The sequence below is a fragment of the Anthonomus grandis genome, chromosome 6 (assembly GCF_022605725.1).
Source record: "Anthonomus grandis grandis chromosome 6, icAntGran1.3, whole genome shotgun sequence".
Taxonomy (NCBI): Eukaryota; Metazoa; Arthropoda; class Insecta; order Coleoptera; family Curculionidae; genus Anthonomus; species Anthonomus grandis.
The window spans coordinates 1,494,771-1,512,862 of record NC_065551.1 but is presented as its reverse complement, the minus strand read 5'-3'; the positions used below and the strand labels follow the sequence as shown (position 1 = coordinate 1,512,862).

Sequence of the window (18,092 nt, the reverse complement as noted above, 5' to 3'; positions counted from 1 at the left end):
ATAAGGTAATAGAAATCTAGGGCCATATTTAAATGTGCCGTAATTGACATTATATCTCTTACGGCAGTGTTACTCAAACTTTTTTCGTGACGGAACCCTTTTAAAAAACGAAATTTTTAACGGAACCCTAAACTCTAAATTAAAAGCAAAAGCAGTTGCATATGTGAATTGTTTAATAACACCGCCCAACAGCATGTATGTTGCATGGAATATTTTTATGATTCTAGGCTTATTTTTAATGCCGATATTAAATAATGTCATCAGTTTATATGTGTCAGCTCTAGTTTTTGAGTTAAAAGGAGGGAGTATTTTTTGGGAATTAAAAATACACTCAACGTACAAACATTTTTAATTACAAGAACTATACACTCAGGAATTTTCTTTTATATGATTTTCTACTAGTTTTGAATGAACTACTACTCTGAATACTCCAGCAAAAATCGGCCAACATATGTGCATCCCAGCGACCCTGAAATCGTTCCTCCATGGTTCGAAGATCTTGGTGGAATCGTTCACCCTGTTCTTCACTCATGTCACCGAGATTTTCAGGAAAATGGTGTAAATGGCTGTGTAGGAAGTGCACTTTGATGCTCATGTTACATCCAAGTCGCTGGAAGTGTGACATCTCTTCGACGTGCGCAATGTAATCATCACCCTTCCTATTATCTAAGAAATTTTGGATAACCCAAACAAAGGAATCCCATGCATTCTTCTCAATTTCTGACATTGAGCTGGTGAAATTAGGATCGTTTACCAACTTGCGAATTTGTGGACCATCAAATATACCTGCCTTGAGTTTTTCTGAACTTAGACTTGGAAATTTCCTTTAAATATATTTGAAACATTCACCATCTTTATTTAATGCCTTAACATATTGCTTCATTAAACCTAGTTTAATGTGCAGGGGTGGCAATATGATACGATCTCGTGGCACTAGAGGTTCATTTATAACATTAAGACTACCTGGAAGTAGTGCTTCCCTAGAGGGCCATTCTTTTCTTGACCAATGTTCTGATTTTGCTCTACTATCCCATAAACACATAAAACAAGGATATTTAGTGTAGCCTCCTTGTTGTCCTAAAAGGAAGTTCACCATCTTAAGATCAACGCAAATCACCCATTTATGATCGTTATATTTGATTTTGTTCATGACCAGTGCTATTGTGGGGTATTCTTCCTTAACTTTAGTTGAATGTGCTATTGGTATGGAGCCTAGTTTATTTCCGTTGTGCAATAGTACACACTTCAAACTCCGTTTTGACGAGTCAATAAATAAACGCCAATCGATTGGTTCATATTTCTGCAAGCCCATGGCAGTCATTAAACCAGAAATATTAGTACAAAATACAAAATTATCCTCCTCAGCGAAAAAGGGAAGTAAGTCTTTTTCTCGAGTGCGGTAATAATAAACTTTAGTTTCTTTAGTTAAAAGATTTCTCTCTTTTAATCTGGAGGCCAATAATTCAGACGAAGTTTTGGATAGTCCAAGGTCTCTAATTAAATCATAATTAAATCATCAAGTGGACTTTGATCGAATGGTTTTGGTTCAAAGAGATTTTCTGGAACAAACTCGTCATCGCTCATGCTACTCAGTTCATTCAATTCATCAGAACTTTCTGTAGATGTAGATGGTAATGGTAAAGATGTATCTTTTGAGCTCCTTACAGGCCTCACAGCTGATGTTGATGTGGGGTAAATCCATTTGGAGCGGTTCGTCTTGTTGATTCCTTTTATATTAACAACGCAAAAATAGCAGTCATCGTGATGATTTAAAGGTTCACGCCAAATCATTGGGGATTGGAATTTAAAAGAGAGTCTCTTCTTAGTGGCCCATAAACGTAATTCTTCAACACAAATTTTGCACACAATATTGGGCACCCAGCACTTGTTATCTGTTTCCAAAGAAAAACCAAAACACTCTAAATACGCTCGTTTCACAAAGTCTGACATATTCAATCGAAATTTTTGAAAAACATATTCACCACAAATATAACTAAAACAATTCAGATCGTTAATGCAGACCCTTCTTAGCGAAGTCATGATGAAAATTACAATAATTTATCTAAAACGCGACTATAATAGATAAAAAAACCAAAAATAAAGATAAATGAGAAGAACGTAGCTATATCTAAACAACTCGAGCTGTTAGAGTAAAACTGACGACAGATTCGAAATCAGATGCCTCGAATAAGTAAACAACAATAAAAATATTTCAGTCAACATAAAATAACCTTCGATTTGTTGTGCAGTGTAATCATACAAAAAAAGATAGATACACTAAATAGTGAGTTAGTAAGCAAATGATAACACTAAGTTCATTTAATGCGAGGCATGTAATTGTTTTTTATTCCTCATCAACTGGGTAATGTGTTTTTAAAGGTGGTAGACAATGGTACAGTGAAAACATCTTGTCGAACTTGCATTGTCTTATTTATTTAATGTGTATCAAGTGTAAACTGACAGCAAACTACTATTCTGTAGGCTTATATACTAGATGTGTGCAGCGATGTGGAAAGGAAAGTCATCCGTGAAGAGAGTTGGGGGGGGAGGACACGCCTCTCTCTAGATCCTACACTGTCCTGAGAGTAGAGGCTTCCAGATGTTGGGTATATCGACGCTTGGCTGGCTGAAGATCCTCTGATTCTGTGAAATGAAAGCTGCCTCTACGAGCTGCCTCTTCCGCCAGTGCTGTTCCTTGTGCAGAATCTTGGCTTCTGACCAATGGATATTGTGTCTATTATGCCACGCGTGCTCTGTTATTCCGGATTTGGAAACCTCTCCTCTTTGGGTCCAGCTGCGATGTTACTTCGCTCCGATTTCTAGGGGGCGCTTCGTTTCACCTATGTATGAGTCACCGCACTCACATGGGATCCGGTAGACGCAATTTTTGGTATCCAACATGCCATCTGGTTTGGTCTTTGATACCACGCTTCTGATAGTGGTGCTAGATCTAAAGGCAGTTCTAATATTGTACTTGCTGGCAATGCGTCGGATTTGTTCCGATGTACCCCTAATGTAAGGTATGGGTAGAAGTCCTTTGGATGGTCCTACTTATTAGCTTCTTTGGATATCCATTCTGTTGTAGGTCTTTGTAGATGGTATCCACTTCAGTCTTGAGATCCTCGTCGTTTCTACAGATGGTTCGAGCTCTATTGTAGAGGGATCTTATTATGCCTACTTTGGTGGTTGCAGGATGGTTGGACTCATAGTGAAGATACTGGCCCGCGTGTGTTGGTTTTCTATAAACTGAAGTTCGTAGATTTCCACCGACCTTTTTGACGAGGACATCTAGGAAAGGTAGAGCTGAGTCCTTCTCTGTCTCCATCGTGAACTTGATTGTTGGTCTGAAGCTGTTGAGGTGAAGCAGAAACTACTGAAGTGCTTTTTCCTCTTTGTCCCAGATGATGAAGGTGTCGTCCACATATCGAAGCCAGAGCTTGGGTTTGCAATGGGGGGCATCTATTGCATATTCCTCGAACCATTCCATGAAGATGTTTGCTATTACTGGGGAAAGAGATGAACCCATCGGAAGTCCTTCGTCTTGGGCGTAGAATCTATCCTTGACCTGAAAGTAAGAATTACGAAGACAGATCTCCAAAAGTTCTATCACCCCGTCCAGAGGCAGTGTGGTCCGAACGTGTGGTTTTAACTGGGTAATGTCAGGCTTGATAGAAGAAAGTTGAATTCTCATGTCTGGTTCGGCATCCAGTCTATTGCGGCATTTTGTTTTTGTAGCTGTATATGCTGAAAATCCCGTTTCACACAAATACGTTGTTGGGAATGGCAGAAGAACATCAAAGAAGCACCAAAAATCATTTAGTGAAATTATTTTAAACAATGATTCCATGCTTGTAGCCGATGTCATTTCTAGAAATGATTCATAGATCTGATTTGACATATTTTCAGGCTTTTGCATTTTAGATGAAAAAGGGTTTTGAATCCATGAGTTTATTTTCAGTTTTGTATTCTGTTCTTCAGGAAAGTAAAATTCAAAAGTCCCTTGCAGATCATTGAGATATTGCACCAATTCAACAAATATTTCATTTTGAAATATTTATCTATCACTAAGACTATGGTGACTAAGGAACTCACTTAGCAATGAAAAGCTTTCGATTTCTCTCTTACCAAAACAAGTAATCAAAAAATCTAATTTTCTTTTAAAGGCAGTTATTTTGTTGTTAGCATTGAAAACTGTTGTTTGTTTTCCTTGTAGTGAGAGGTATAATTCGTTTAGTTTTCCAAACATGTCTACTAAAAATGCTAGTCTAAATAATCTGCTTTTATCGGACAAACGGTCTTTTAAATTAAAAGGAACATCTGTAAGAAAAGCTTCTAATTCTGGCCTTAGTTCAAAAAGCCTTGTCAAAGTTTTACCCTGAGACAACCATCTCACTTCAGTATGGAGCAATAGTGTTTTATGATCGCTACCATAATCTTCACATAATATTGAGAACAATCGGGATTGTAGTGGACATGACTTGACAAAATTAATTATTTTTACTGACTCATCAAGAACCAATTTTAATTTTGGTGGTATTTTCTTAACCGCGAGTGATTGTCTATGCAGGATGCAGTGGCTGGAACTACAATTTGGCGCTTTCATTTTTATTCGTGATATTGCACCCGCTGATCTACCTGTCATTGCCTTGGCGCCATCGGTACAAATATCAATGCAATCATTCCAATCGAGTTGGTCCTCTTCAAAAAATATGTTAATCGTGTTAAAAATTCCTTCTCCGGTTGTGTTAGTAGGCAGCGATGAGCACATAAGCAAGTCTTCCTCGAGTGAATGTTTATATGGATATCGCACAATTACTAGCAAGATGGCCAGTCCAGCAACATCAGTCGACTCATCCATTTGCAAGACGAATTTGTTATTTTGAAGCCGTGAAACCAGTTCTTGTTTTATGTTTGCTGCAATATCACCAATTCGGCGCGTAACTGTATCGTTCGAAAGCGGCACTGTAGAAAGATGCTCTGTGCTTCTCCTGCCTGGGCAATGCGGTAACTAACCAAATACGATGCCTCCGTAGCCTTTTCATTCACAGTCTGAGTCGCATACGTTATAGTTTTTTGGCTTCTTAATAATAGTTCTTTTTTACGTAGAAAAAATTCTTTACTTTTGTAAGCAGTATATAGCAGGCACCATCGAACTATTAGAAAGGAGTTTGCTGCATAACATACAAAGAGGTGAGCCGTTGGAATCAACAAATCCGAGATTAATGTATGATTCGTCATACTTTAGTTTTTTTACGTTTTTTGTATGTCATTAGATGTCTTACTACTTAAACTTGAAACCATAAAACTAGAACTTGACGCTTAATAGGTCGGGCATTTACTTAATAATACATATATTACATTTTCGTATATGTACCAGTAACACCTATAAGTAGGCGTTTCGTTTTGGTTGTTAATTTTTATCTTAGATAACTTTATTCTTATAGGGCCCACTTTAATAAATGCATTCATTTATTATGACTGCTGGCGGAGCCCTACCGGAGCACACTTTGAGTAACGCTGTCTTACGGTTTCCGAGATCCCAATGATGAGGGTCGAATTTGGGCCACTCTGTACATGTTCTTATCACTGATGCCCTAAAACGTTTGTTGACCAATATGTAGTCTATTTTGTTTCTAATTATAGGTTTGAGACAGTCTTCTGAGGGTCTCCACGTGTAGAGTTGCCTGAGTGGTAGTCTAAACCGAGTGAGTTATTTGCATGTGCTCCTCTTATTAGAACTGGTATAGCCACCCACCTCGTTCGTTCCTATTTCTCAATTCATCCGTTTAATATGTCTTTTCCAACGAATCAGGTTCATTTCATGTTTCTTAATGTTTTTGTGAATTAGCTATCTCAGTTCATTGAATTCTTCAACTTCATTAAGCGTTGATTATTGGGGCCGGGCGTAATATTCATTAGAATATTTTTATTAAATTTATTTTACATTATAATTAGGTTCCCCATTCTAATAAGATATCTGTCCATTAGCAAGTATATTAACTAAGTTTAATATCTTATGTGTTATCTAAAAACTTTTATAATGCAATTCTTATTAAAAATAATCATCAAAATACAACACTGAATATATTAAAGCGAAAAACGGTGGTAAACGGAACGGAAATCTTTCCTCTTTATTAAAAAAAAAACTTTTCAAACACCTACGCGGACACCATTAACGTTACGAAAGCTGGTTTTAACACCCATGCAGCGCGTTGGCCCGTGCCCCGGTAAATGGGATATGATATAGCGAGATACCACGCAATACCATATGGTAATTTAACAAAATATAATTAAGTCGTTACATCCGGATTCATCTTTTTTTAAATAATTATATAATAATAATAGAATTCTTCTTTGGTATTGTATTCGTTTACTGAGAGTCCATATGAGAGGGGAATCCTGAAATCATCTCTTAAAACTTGTTAGGGTTTGGTGCGAATATTAGGTAATTCCAAATTCAGGGATCCCAATTCGATCTAAATTCATTTAATTAGCCACCGCTTGTCGCGCTATCTAATCCATTTTTTACTTTGTCATTAATGGACAAAATAAGCCAATTAAAGTGCACAGTTCAAAATATTTAACTAAACAAGTTGAGTTAAGCCAAAGATAATTATACTAACGAAGTAGTTTATTATTATTTTTTTTGGTTAAGCGTTTTGATTTTCAAAGTAAATTTTAAGGATCGGATGGTCCTTCTTGTACCCAACTAAATTACAACTCATCGATTTTTTTGATGATGAATTCTTGTACACAGGGTGAACCAAAAATGAGCAACGACCATCAACTTTTTAAAAGAAACATATTTTTTATTCCATTTTTGAATTCTGCATGGAATTTTAAGTATATTTTGTATACCATGTCCTATACCTAGAAATTTGCGGTTAAATTTTTTATAAATAACCATGCATTTTTGGAACAGTTTATAAAAAAAAACATTAAAATAAGTGTTCAAATTGTTGACCATTAACTTCCTGACAGTAACCAAGTCGATATTCAAATTCTTGTAATACTTTACTTATTGTTTGAGGCCAGATTTGTTGTATTTCGGCTCTAATTCTATTTTTTAATTCTTCTAAACTTTCAGGTTTATCAAAATAAACTTTAGATTTTAGAAAACCCCATAGATAAAAATCCAATGGGGTTAAATCTGGCGACCTTGCTGGCCATTCAATAAAACCCCCCCTTCCAATCCATCCATTTGGGAAAATGTTGGTAAGGTAATATCGTACTATTCGCGAATAGTGTGGGGGAGCGCCATCCTGTTGGAACCATATCGAATCTGCCGGTATAAATGGGTTTTCACCATTGGTAAAATGCAATTAAACTAGGTACTATCTGATTTTGAAGCAACTCTAAATATTTTTCAAAGGTAACTGCGTCCTCAATAAAATAGGGACCCACAATTGACGTGCCCACAATTCCTGCCAATACGTTTAACTTCTTGGGAAATTGTGTGTGACTTTCCATACTCCAGTGTGGATTTTCTGGTGCCCAATAACTAAAATTTTGCTTATTTACAGAACCATTTAAAAAAAACTTGCCTCGTCGGAAAAATAACCTTACTTAAAAATTGTGGGTTTGCACACTTTACATTTATTCATCATTATTTCGAAAACTCTATTCTGTGGATGTGATCATTGTCAATAAGGTCCTGAATTAAATGAATTTTATATAGATGCCATTTATTCCTATGCAAATATTTTAGAGCACATGATTTACTAAACGACTGATCTGCAGCATCTTGTCAAGTTGATTTATGTGGATTTTCTTGTAAATCGAGCAAAATATCTAATTGTCTAGTAATACATACTGTGTCTATGCGGTTAAATGGTGACAAGGTGTCAACAATCAAACATACCTATTAAAAAACTAAAATTAATAAAACTTAAAATTCTATGTAGAATTCAAAAATTGAATAAAAAATAGGTGTTTCCATTTAAAAAATTGAAGTTGATGGTCGTTGCTTATTTTTGGTTCACCCTGTATACATGAATTCATCATCAAAATCGCATCGACAAAAAATAAAAATCGACGTGTCCGAGCGTTTTTTTTCGAACACACCCCAGAATTTTAAATGAATTTGTTTCAACTTGCGCGTCCTCACTGTATATGAGAACATACATATATGCCTGATGGTTTACATTACTGTGTCTGTGAGTACCAGTTTAGTAACTAAATCAAAAGGTAAAAAATTATAAATTAGATTGGTCTATAGTCCATTTCTTAATCCGTAGGAGCACACGAAAGGGTCGATAGCCATAAAACGGTCTTAAACCATTGGCGTCTCACTTTTCAAGTACATTAAGACCTGAATGTTTTCAGTTGTTGGGTTTATTTAATTGTGCAAGAAATAGGCCAATTTTAGCCATAAATTCTTTGAATTACTTAAGTACCTAATGAACAAGTTCTTTTTAACCCTTATAAGTAGATATTGTCTAGGTAGGTAAATATGGAGGTATAAGTATTATAGGTACCTAAATTGTGCAATCTTAAATGCAAACAGGTAGTTATATTTTATGGTATATAATGTAGATATATCCTAAAAACTTAAGAAAAACTGTAAGAATGTCAAAGTTTAGCCCCGTAGTGTGTAAAGGTGTTTTAGATTTTAAAGCAAGGACTATAGTACTAAACGTACATGATGCACTTGTGCATCAAATGCCTCTAAGTACTGTTAGAAATCTAGTTTCTACATGTGCCAATATGACAGGTATAAGTAAAGCAACAATTTACAGACTTCTTAGTGACAGAAAAAGTGAAAATTGTGAGAACTTGCCTAAGAAGAGTGTAAAGAAAACTGCCGGTAGGAAGCCGATAGCAGTTGATGAGACAGCAAAGCATATCATCAGGAGGACAGTACATTCATTTTATTTTAAGAATGAAATCCCAACTATCGACAAAATTTTGATACTTATAAAAAAAGACGTAAATGTACCAGAAATGGGAAGAAAAAAATTATGGAAAATTTTACACGAATTACATTTTTCTTGGCAAAAGCAAAATAGAAAATCTATTTTAATAGATAAAGAAGAAATAGTCTGTTGGAAAAGAAAGTATTTAAGGCAAATTAAGGAGTATCGAAAGAAAGGAAGAAACATTTATTATTTGGATGAAACCTGGCTTAACAAAGGACACACCGTGAGCAAGTGCTGGCAGGATAAAAATGTTGGAAGCTCCCGTCAGGCTTTTTTAGAAGGTTTATCGACTGGCTTGAAGTCTCCTTCTGGTAAGGGTCACAGACTGGAAGGGCCACAGAGATGGCGGTCTGTTTGAATTCGAATCGAAGGCAACTAAGGATTACCACGAAGAAATGAACGCTGATGTAGTTGAAAATTATTTTTCCGAAATGATCAAGTCAATTCCCGAAAATTCAATTATTGTTATGGACAATGCCAGCTACCATTCAAGATTAATAGAAAAATTACCATCATCCTGCTGGCGAAAAGGGGAAATAAAAAACTGGCTTACCGAAAAAGAAATACCTTTTGGAGATGACGCGGTAAAAGCAGAGCTTCTGACAATAGTTACAGAAAATAAATCAAAATTTAAAAGACACGTTGTTGACGAAATGGCAAAAGAACACAATATAACTGTACTTCGTTTGCCACCTTACCATTGTGAATTAAATCCTACAGAATTAATTTGGGCTCGAGTAAAAGGATTTGTGGCAAGAAATAATAAAAACTAATTTGAAAGATGTGAGAGAACTTCTGAAAGCAGCAGTGGATAACGTTACCCAAGAAAACTGGAGCAATGCTGTGAATCATGCTATAAAAGAAGAAGAAAAGATGCGGACCCTCGATAATCTTCTAGAAGAAACTGTCGAACCCTTAGTTATAACAGTGAGAATGTCTGATTCGGATGAAAGCGATGAGACTAATGGAATTTGTGATTTATAAATTGATTTTTTTTTGTATATTTCGTAAATATTTTTATTGTAATATATGTAAATATGGTTAATAAATTAAAAGATCCTTAGATTTATGTACCTTTCTTATAAATGACAAGATATGTTTGGAGAGTTGCATTTTTTATTGTTTGGTATTAAAAAAATTAAATTTTACAACAATTTTTTAAACATTTAAAAAACAATCAAATTGCGGTATTAATCAAATTTTAATATTTAATTTTATTTGCCATAGTTTTATAATGAGGCTTTTCCGCTTTTAAGAAATGTTTCTTGTTAATTTAATAAATATAGGTTATACCTACCAGCCATACTTTTTCTAAAAATCTTTATCTTATAGATAATAGATAAAATCCAACATTATTTATACATTTTTCATAACAGATAATTATTTAACTTAAAAATTAAAATCAATATCCATAGTCGGGACGACACTGGCAACCCGTTTGTCATAAAAATGAACTCGAAACCATTGTTCCGAATTTTACGACCTATTGTATTTGAGACCATACAGGACTTGTCCACTTAAAATTGGTAAAAACAGCCTGGATTATCATTTTGTTACATGTAGAAAAATGGAACACTCACCCTATATTTATGCTACTTAGGCATAGATAATGAGGCACTGTGCTCTCACCAAAAAGGAAATAGAGTATACTTACACCCTCTAGTTCGTAACGAGTATGATCATACGTGCTTCACAAGTTGACTCAATAGATTAAACTACACTTAATAAAGCAAAAGTGTGAGCATAAAATAATGGGGTATTAATTTAATGAATATTAAGTAAGCAAAAATATTAAAGATAGGTAATGAAAATAAACACTACTTATTGACTTAAAACTAAGTACTTAGCTGATGGTAAGCTGCTACGGGGTTGTAGTTAGGTAGCCAACAGTATCGGTTCCTCTTGTAGTGTGTTCCAGTCACTACAGGGGCAGTATGTCAAAACCGCAGTGGTGAGAATCCAAAAGAGTCCAGAGTTTAACTCAACCACTAGTCAAGCGAGTTACATCAGGTATCTATCTCCGAATCCAAGAAGACAAAAGCCTTGCCCAAAAGGTAAACCAGACTCCAGGATAATTCCAAAAAAACAAAGATATCAAGCCAAATAAAAAAACGAAAAACCAAAACTAGAAACTGAAACCCTAAAAGAACTTTAAATAACCTCTATTAAAATAGGATCAAGTAGTAATCTTAAGTCTTACCTCGCAAACCAATGAGGCTTACCAAAAACGCGGCACTAAAGTATGTGACGCAGTGGGTTTGATCTTAAATAAACCCTTGGCCGTAGTACAACCTCCAACGTTCTAGTTAAAAACGTTCTAGAATCTTTTTGGCCCCCAAAACCTCACATGGAATTTTCAAGTAAACGAAATCCAAATGACAGAACAAACATCCAATAGGATGAACTCATAATAAAAAAACGGCGTAACGGCGACGTCTACAATCGACCTTAGGTTGAGACGCATCAGTCAATTGTCACTTCGACTGTCAATCCAAAAATAGACAATGACCATGGCTGTTTATTTTACATAACAAATTAATATGTTTGTACTTTACTTGAATGGAAACAAAAGAGCACAGCCCAAATGATGTTCTATCCATGATAATTCTCCCTATTCTAAAAGTACCATATTTTTAGCCAGTTTTCAAGGATTCGAGAGATAAACAAATATCTACAATATTAAAGATGATTTTCCAATTGACCTCTCAGACAAGAAATGTGCAAAGAGAAAGATGAGTAAATTAACCAATAATCAGACCTAAAGAAGTAAAGAAAACGAAGGACAAAGCACGCAAACTGTGCAGACTGAAAATTATGGTTAAAACTGAAAGAGGTGGGAGAGCAGGTGATTTGTGATACAAAAGTTCATATAACATAGGTTCCGGTTTCTGAATAAAGCAAGAATCAAGTATCGCGCCAACGATGTATTGTGTCAACTCCAAAGAATAGTCGGCAGGAAGTAAAACCTTCACTAACTCTTCTTCTTCTGGTGCCGTATCAGATTCTTCTAATATTGGCAATCACAATGGCGAGCTGTGATCTGTCTTCGGTAAGTCTAAAGAGTTGTTCTGCGCTTCGAATTCCGGTCCACTCTCTGAAATTTCATAACCACAAGGCTTGTTTTCTACCGACTCCCTTATGGCCTTCTATCTTGCCCTTCATTGTAAGTAGAAGGTTACGGTATCGACCGAAACGAAAGGGTCGACAACGAAAGGTTGCGCAAGCTGGCTCTATTCTGCACTTGACTTCTTTCCGGGTCGAGATTCTCTGCAATATAACAACCAAGATTATTTGAAACATGGAACCCTTTCAATCAGTGCAACATCATTATACGGCTGACGGCTGACGACTGAAAGCCATAAACTTAGTTTTAGTGGTATTTATGTTTAGATCCATCTCTTGATCAAGTTTTAAAGACGTTGAAGGTCCTGGAGATCATCACATAAGATTGCGGTGTCGTCGGCATAGTGGATGGTATCGATCAGTTCACCGTTAATCTTAACTTCGCACTCCTGGTCATGCAACGCGTGTTTAAATATTTTATCAGAATATAGATTGAATAACAGTGGGGACATACATCCGTGCCTCACGCTCACATTACGGCTCTACACCGCTGTAATTAGGTCTGATGGACGGCAGTTAAAAGAAAAGGCATTGTGAGCAAAAGCTGACTAGACTGCAAAAATTGTCTAGACTGCAAAGGTTGGCTTGTTTTCGCATAACAGGTGCAATGGAGATCACTTTAGGAGTCGCGCTTAACCTTCTCCTAAGACTGCCGGAGCTACCACTGTTAATTCAGAAAAAGGCTTTCGCATTGTACGTAAGGATGAAAAACAGCGTGGCCTGGCAACGTAAGCCAGAAGAACCGGAGTGTACCAAAGCGACACCGATTGAGAGAAGGCCTTTTACACAACAGAAAGTTATACCATGGTCGTCCAGGCGTAAATGTTTGTCATTCTAGAGCCACAAGAGAGGAAGTTTAAAAAGGGCCGGAAAAAGAGATAAATTACTCGAAGCGTCAAGCTACTTTAAAGGCCATCCAAGCATACAGAGCCACTTCCAAACTGCTTCAAGATCCAAGGGTGTTCGATCAAATTGGGTTCTAGAACACAGTGTAGTAGAGGCAAACGAACGAGCGTCAAGTTCACAAGGCACGGATGATCTCTCCCACCGGTCGGTGAGGAACGTTACAACGGACTGAGGAAAGGGCACGTTTCTCATTTCCTGGATATCTATCCCGGTATGGGAAAAAAATTAGGGAAAACCGAACCACAAACAGATGCTGATAAGTGAATAAACTGCTGTTAACCAAAAGAAAAGCGAAGGCAGTTTAGTTGCGTTTTTGGCATAAGCGAACGATAATGGACTTAACTGTAGTCCTAAAAGATATTTGCATCCGTTAGGAAAGGCTCACAACCTGCTGTGCCCTAGCTGCAGTATAGCCGAGGAGACCTCATATCATTGTGTAGGTGTATTAGGCTGCGGAACCAAACTATGGGATCTTCACATCTTCCACGGAAGGAAATCAATAACCTGGATTGGAAAGCTCTGCTTTCATTTAATAGGAAGACCTAGGAAGGTCTGGGAAGGGTTATAGAGAACGGTCAGCGGTGACGGCGGGGGTTACCGAGATATACTTTTAGGCTTACTCACTGGACTCTAGTCCCCCCAAGTTATTACTACTATTTACTATTTCTTCTACTACTATTTCAACTCTTACGTTTTGATTCCTCACTATTTTAAAGTAATTTCAATAAAGAGAAGCAGGATTTAGTCGTTTATTTATAATATGATTCTAAAAATCTCATAGTTTTCAAAAAAGACCATCACACACACACATACTATCTATATGAACTAAAGGATAACACTCAATGAAACATGTCACTTATATTCAAATTGATCTTGAATTAACTTTATTATATAAGTTTTGAAACTGAGACCTTGCGTCTTTTTCATTTTGTTTCACGATATCATAGATGTTGCACTTTTTTAGACCAAACCTGAATATAGCAACAATGCCTCAAGAGGAGGTAGGATGTTGGTGGGTGTCTCAAAGGAGATTCCTAGCAAATTACACTTGCAATAACACTTGAATAGTTGATTGTACTTGTTGATTCTGGATCAAATACGTTGGATATGAATATTTCGTACCAAAATAATGTTTCAACAAATATCAGCTGATCAGTAAAAAAATTGACCTCCATTCAAAAAAAGTATGTGTGCCCGATTCAGTTCTTTGAAAATGTTAGCAAAACCAAGTCTATTTCGAATAAGTTTTGTTCTCAGGGCATCTGCATATAAGGCTTTAGCAGTAAGAATCAATTAAAGTGATGTCAAACTTATGTGCTTTTCACAATTTTTATCAGTTAAACATCTACAACATTCTAAATCATACGAGAACATTGGACATTGATTTTGGAAAGGGTGCCTTATCTACAACAATCACAGCGGCTGAACATGATGTAATACCAAAAAAGAATGTGTCAAAGATACTTTTCATGAAGCTTCTCTCCAGTACTTATAAATTTACTATTTAAAAAAAACAAGCACTTTGTACTATATTCAATTTTCATACTCCTCGAAAAACGCCATAGTTCATGAGGAAAACATCAAAAAGTATTGGTCGTGCCTTCACAGCATAACAATAATAATAATGATTTACCTTCTGAAATAAAAGTTTTATAGTTGTAGAAATTTGGATACTGTATATTCGACTTCAATCATTATCTTTCAATGATATTGCTATAAATGATTATTCATACCTCAATTTCAACAATATGGGAAGATATGCCGATAGAGCTCAACTTAGTACACTGAATTAATGTCAAATGCCTTGTATAGTGGTGGAGAAGTTTACACTATCCATACTGCCTTTTTCAAGGCGTTTAACAAAGGAAATCAGAAGCTGAAGCTGGCCCCAAGGTACCAAATTGTAAAAGGTGAAGGTTTTATGAGATCTAGGTACCTCCTGATGTGCTTCAAGAAGTCCATTTGAGCTTAATGACATCCATCTGAACATTCGGGTACTGCACAGCCGGGAACTACTTTTCATCAGTCTCTGCACACGCATTTCAAAATTTCCATTTGACAATATGGTAAAGGTCCGTTCTCTATCCTTGAAAATCATTGATGTCATTACAAAAATCTCTAAGATTGATGTAACGCAGAGCCTGGGGGCAGATGGCATATCTCCTAACTTGCTGAGAACAGAAATTGCAATTTCTAGTCTCGTATGGCTTTTATTTAATAAGTCACTCTCTGATGGTTACTTTCCAAAAATAATAGAAAGACTGCATTTGTCACACCGATGTACAAGGACCAGGGTGATAGGGGTAATGTCACTAATTACTGGCCAATTTCTCTAATGTGTTACTTTGCAAAGATCTTCAAATTACTTGCGACTGAATTTCTATCTTATAAGTTCAAAATGTCATTATCCTACAACAACAAGATTTTTCCAATGTATAAGAGGGCTCTATCTATTACCTTGATGAATGGTAATGCAGTAGACTATTTTTAAACTGACTTTTCCAAGGCGTTTGACAGAGTCAACCATAATCTCTTGTCAGTGAAATTACATGCTAGAAGGCAGAACACAACTGATAGACGGTAAGTTGTCAGAGTTAAGATAATTTTGATCTATTATTGATGTCACCTCTGGAGTAGTCATCTTGCACCTCTTCTTTTTAAACTCTTTATTAATAATATTGGTTTATGTTTTGAACAATTATAATTCCTCATATAAGCTGATGGTTTTAAGATTTAAAAATCCATTATTACAGCAAATTCTAACATGGAGGTGCAAATGGACATCGGTGGGTTCTGCAGATAATGAACATCTTCATGGGATATTTCTAAATATTAAAGGTATGTACATACAATTTGGCAAATAAAATAAACTTAAATTGAATGAGGACTTCATAGAACATGAAAAGGATAAGTATTCTGTTGATCAAATTAGGGACCTACAAATAATTTCCGATCACAAACTATATTTCATTGATCATATTCAGAATTGCTGCAACGTTCATCAAACCTATAATATTTTGAATTGTGACATTAATTTTAGATTGATTTACATTTTTTAAAGATAAATTAGTACTTTCGACCAATGCTCAATGGTCCCAGTAAGAAAAAAAACTCAAAAAGGAGATTATGCAGATCCACCACCCAGCTCTCCGGAGGGGATCACAAGAAGCCTGAGATAGATACAAAGACGCTAGAACTTATCTAGAACTATCTCCACCCTCTGAAATCGGACAGGAATAAAATAGGTTCTCTTATCATAGGTGAATGTTGAACAAATATAAAAGAGAAACACTAAGACACACTCCTCACGACAGACCTTCCAGGAGAAGGTCGAGAACCAATTTGAAGCATGCAACTGTCTTCCAATTCGCAATTCTAGAATGATGACCATCCAAATATTAAGTGCTGGTAGAGGAATGCATGCATGCACTGGGTTAGACAGAGGGAAGTCAATTCAGTTGTGGTGGCTCCCAAGACACAGTAGAGTGGAATGAAATAAGAAAACGAACGATTTGCAAGACTTGGAACCCTTTCAACATTCAGGATGAGCCAGGGATAGGAAAGGATTTGAAGGAAAGTAGAGGACAAAGAACAACCAACACTTCACATACTGAGTCACAGGGCGGAGGAGTACTCTTATTGGTCAACTGTTGTGTTGTGGTCGATGGAATTCAATTCTCCCTCACCCCAGCAACAAACAATGTGCGCAAATCAACATTTAAACTAAAACTAAAAACACCGATCTTGCGATGTGCGTTTCTTTACCAATTCTACAATCTCGCCGAATAATTTCTCGGTGTGTTTCGAAAGGCGAAACACGTCTGAGTACCAATTGGACACGTTTTTCGCTACATAATGGACGCGAACCCGACTGCAAAGAGAAGATATGCTTAATAACATGCAAGCCGCACAGCTCGGAGAGCAACCATCAGTGCAAATTACACAGGGTTCTGTGTAATTCTCGGAATTATATCCGCGCGCATCAGACGTAACGAATTGGAAGAAAATTAGCGAAACGGTAACATTCGTAACTTTTTCGTACCATATTTAAGGTTCGCGTGATTTAGCACGTTTGGTTTTTTTCTTAAAAATCAGACCACCATGTTCTGAACCAAGGTAACCATCAAATATTCTTTGGGTAGTTCGCTTAATACAGACTGATTAATCATCATCCTGTAACCAACAATCAACATATTGGCTCGTTATCATCAACTTAATCATCATCGAAAAGGAGGGCATCAGGCTAAGGAAGAGACAAGAATAGATGTTATCAAAGCCCTTGTTGCTTACGAAGTGGTACCATCTTTAATCTTGTAGAAAACCTATTGAAGTTTCGTAGATGCTGGTATCCAGGTCACCCTCGATTTTATCACCCACTCATCCTAAGAAAAAGTACAAACTAAAGCTGTCTAACTAGCAAGACTGTCGGGTGTCCCAACAAGGAAAAATTTATAGGTAGTAGATTATTAACCAGAGTAAAGAAAATAATCTTCGCATGAAATTTCGGACTCTCACAAACATACGATCTAGGCTTTATTATTTCTCCCTTAGTTTGTATACTACTTTCTGCTTTAGGATGAAAAGTTGTTTGCGTTTTGAGTAGCGGGCCGAAAGTGCAAGTACCTAGCTTTTTCCCGTATATCAGAGGTCTTGTTACCACCAGCGTCAAAGGAGTGGGCGTCAGTAACAATACTCCAATTTCCAAATTAACCAGCCGTCCCCTTGGCGACCATAATGATAACGCTAAATGCAATTTTAATTTATTCTCGGTAATTACAGATGTAAACACCATATATAAAATACTAATAGTCAGTCTGTACCAGTACGGCAACCTGTTATTAAAGTAGAATTATTGTTCCAACGCTGAAAACTTATTGTGAATTATGGAATTCTTCGAAATTGTAGAAATTACAATACAATCGATTGTTTCCAAGACCAAGTACTAAAAGTGTATAATTTTATGTATATTACTTCTGATTTGATCAAATATTAAAATAAATAATTAGAAAAATGTTAGGAAAAGACAGGCGATAATGAGATATTATTTAGTACAGGAGCAACTTAGACTGTTTCAGTCTTTAATGTTTAAACCAAAAACGCAAAGTAGGATTTCATATCTTCATTGCCTAGAACAACTTTTTTCAA

At 36.2% G+C, this 18,092-nt stretch overlaps 1 protein-coding gene across 1 annotated transcript in view; it reads right to left on the bottom strand.

The window, feature by feature from the left end:
- The window catches only part of LOC126737170 (bone morphogenetic protein receptor type-1B), a 450,789-nt gene that overhangs the window by 356,237 nt on the left and 76,460 nt on the right, over window positions 1–18,092 (bottom strand). The window lies entirely within an intron of this gene.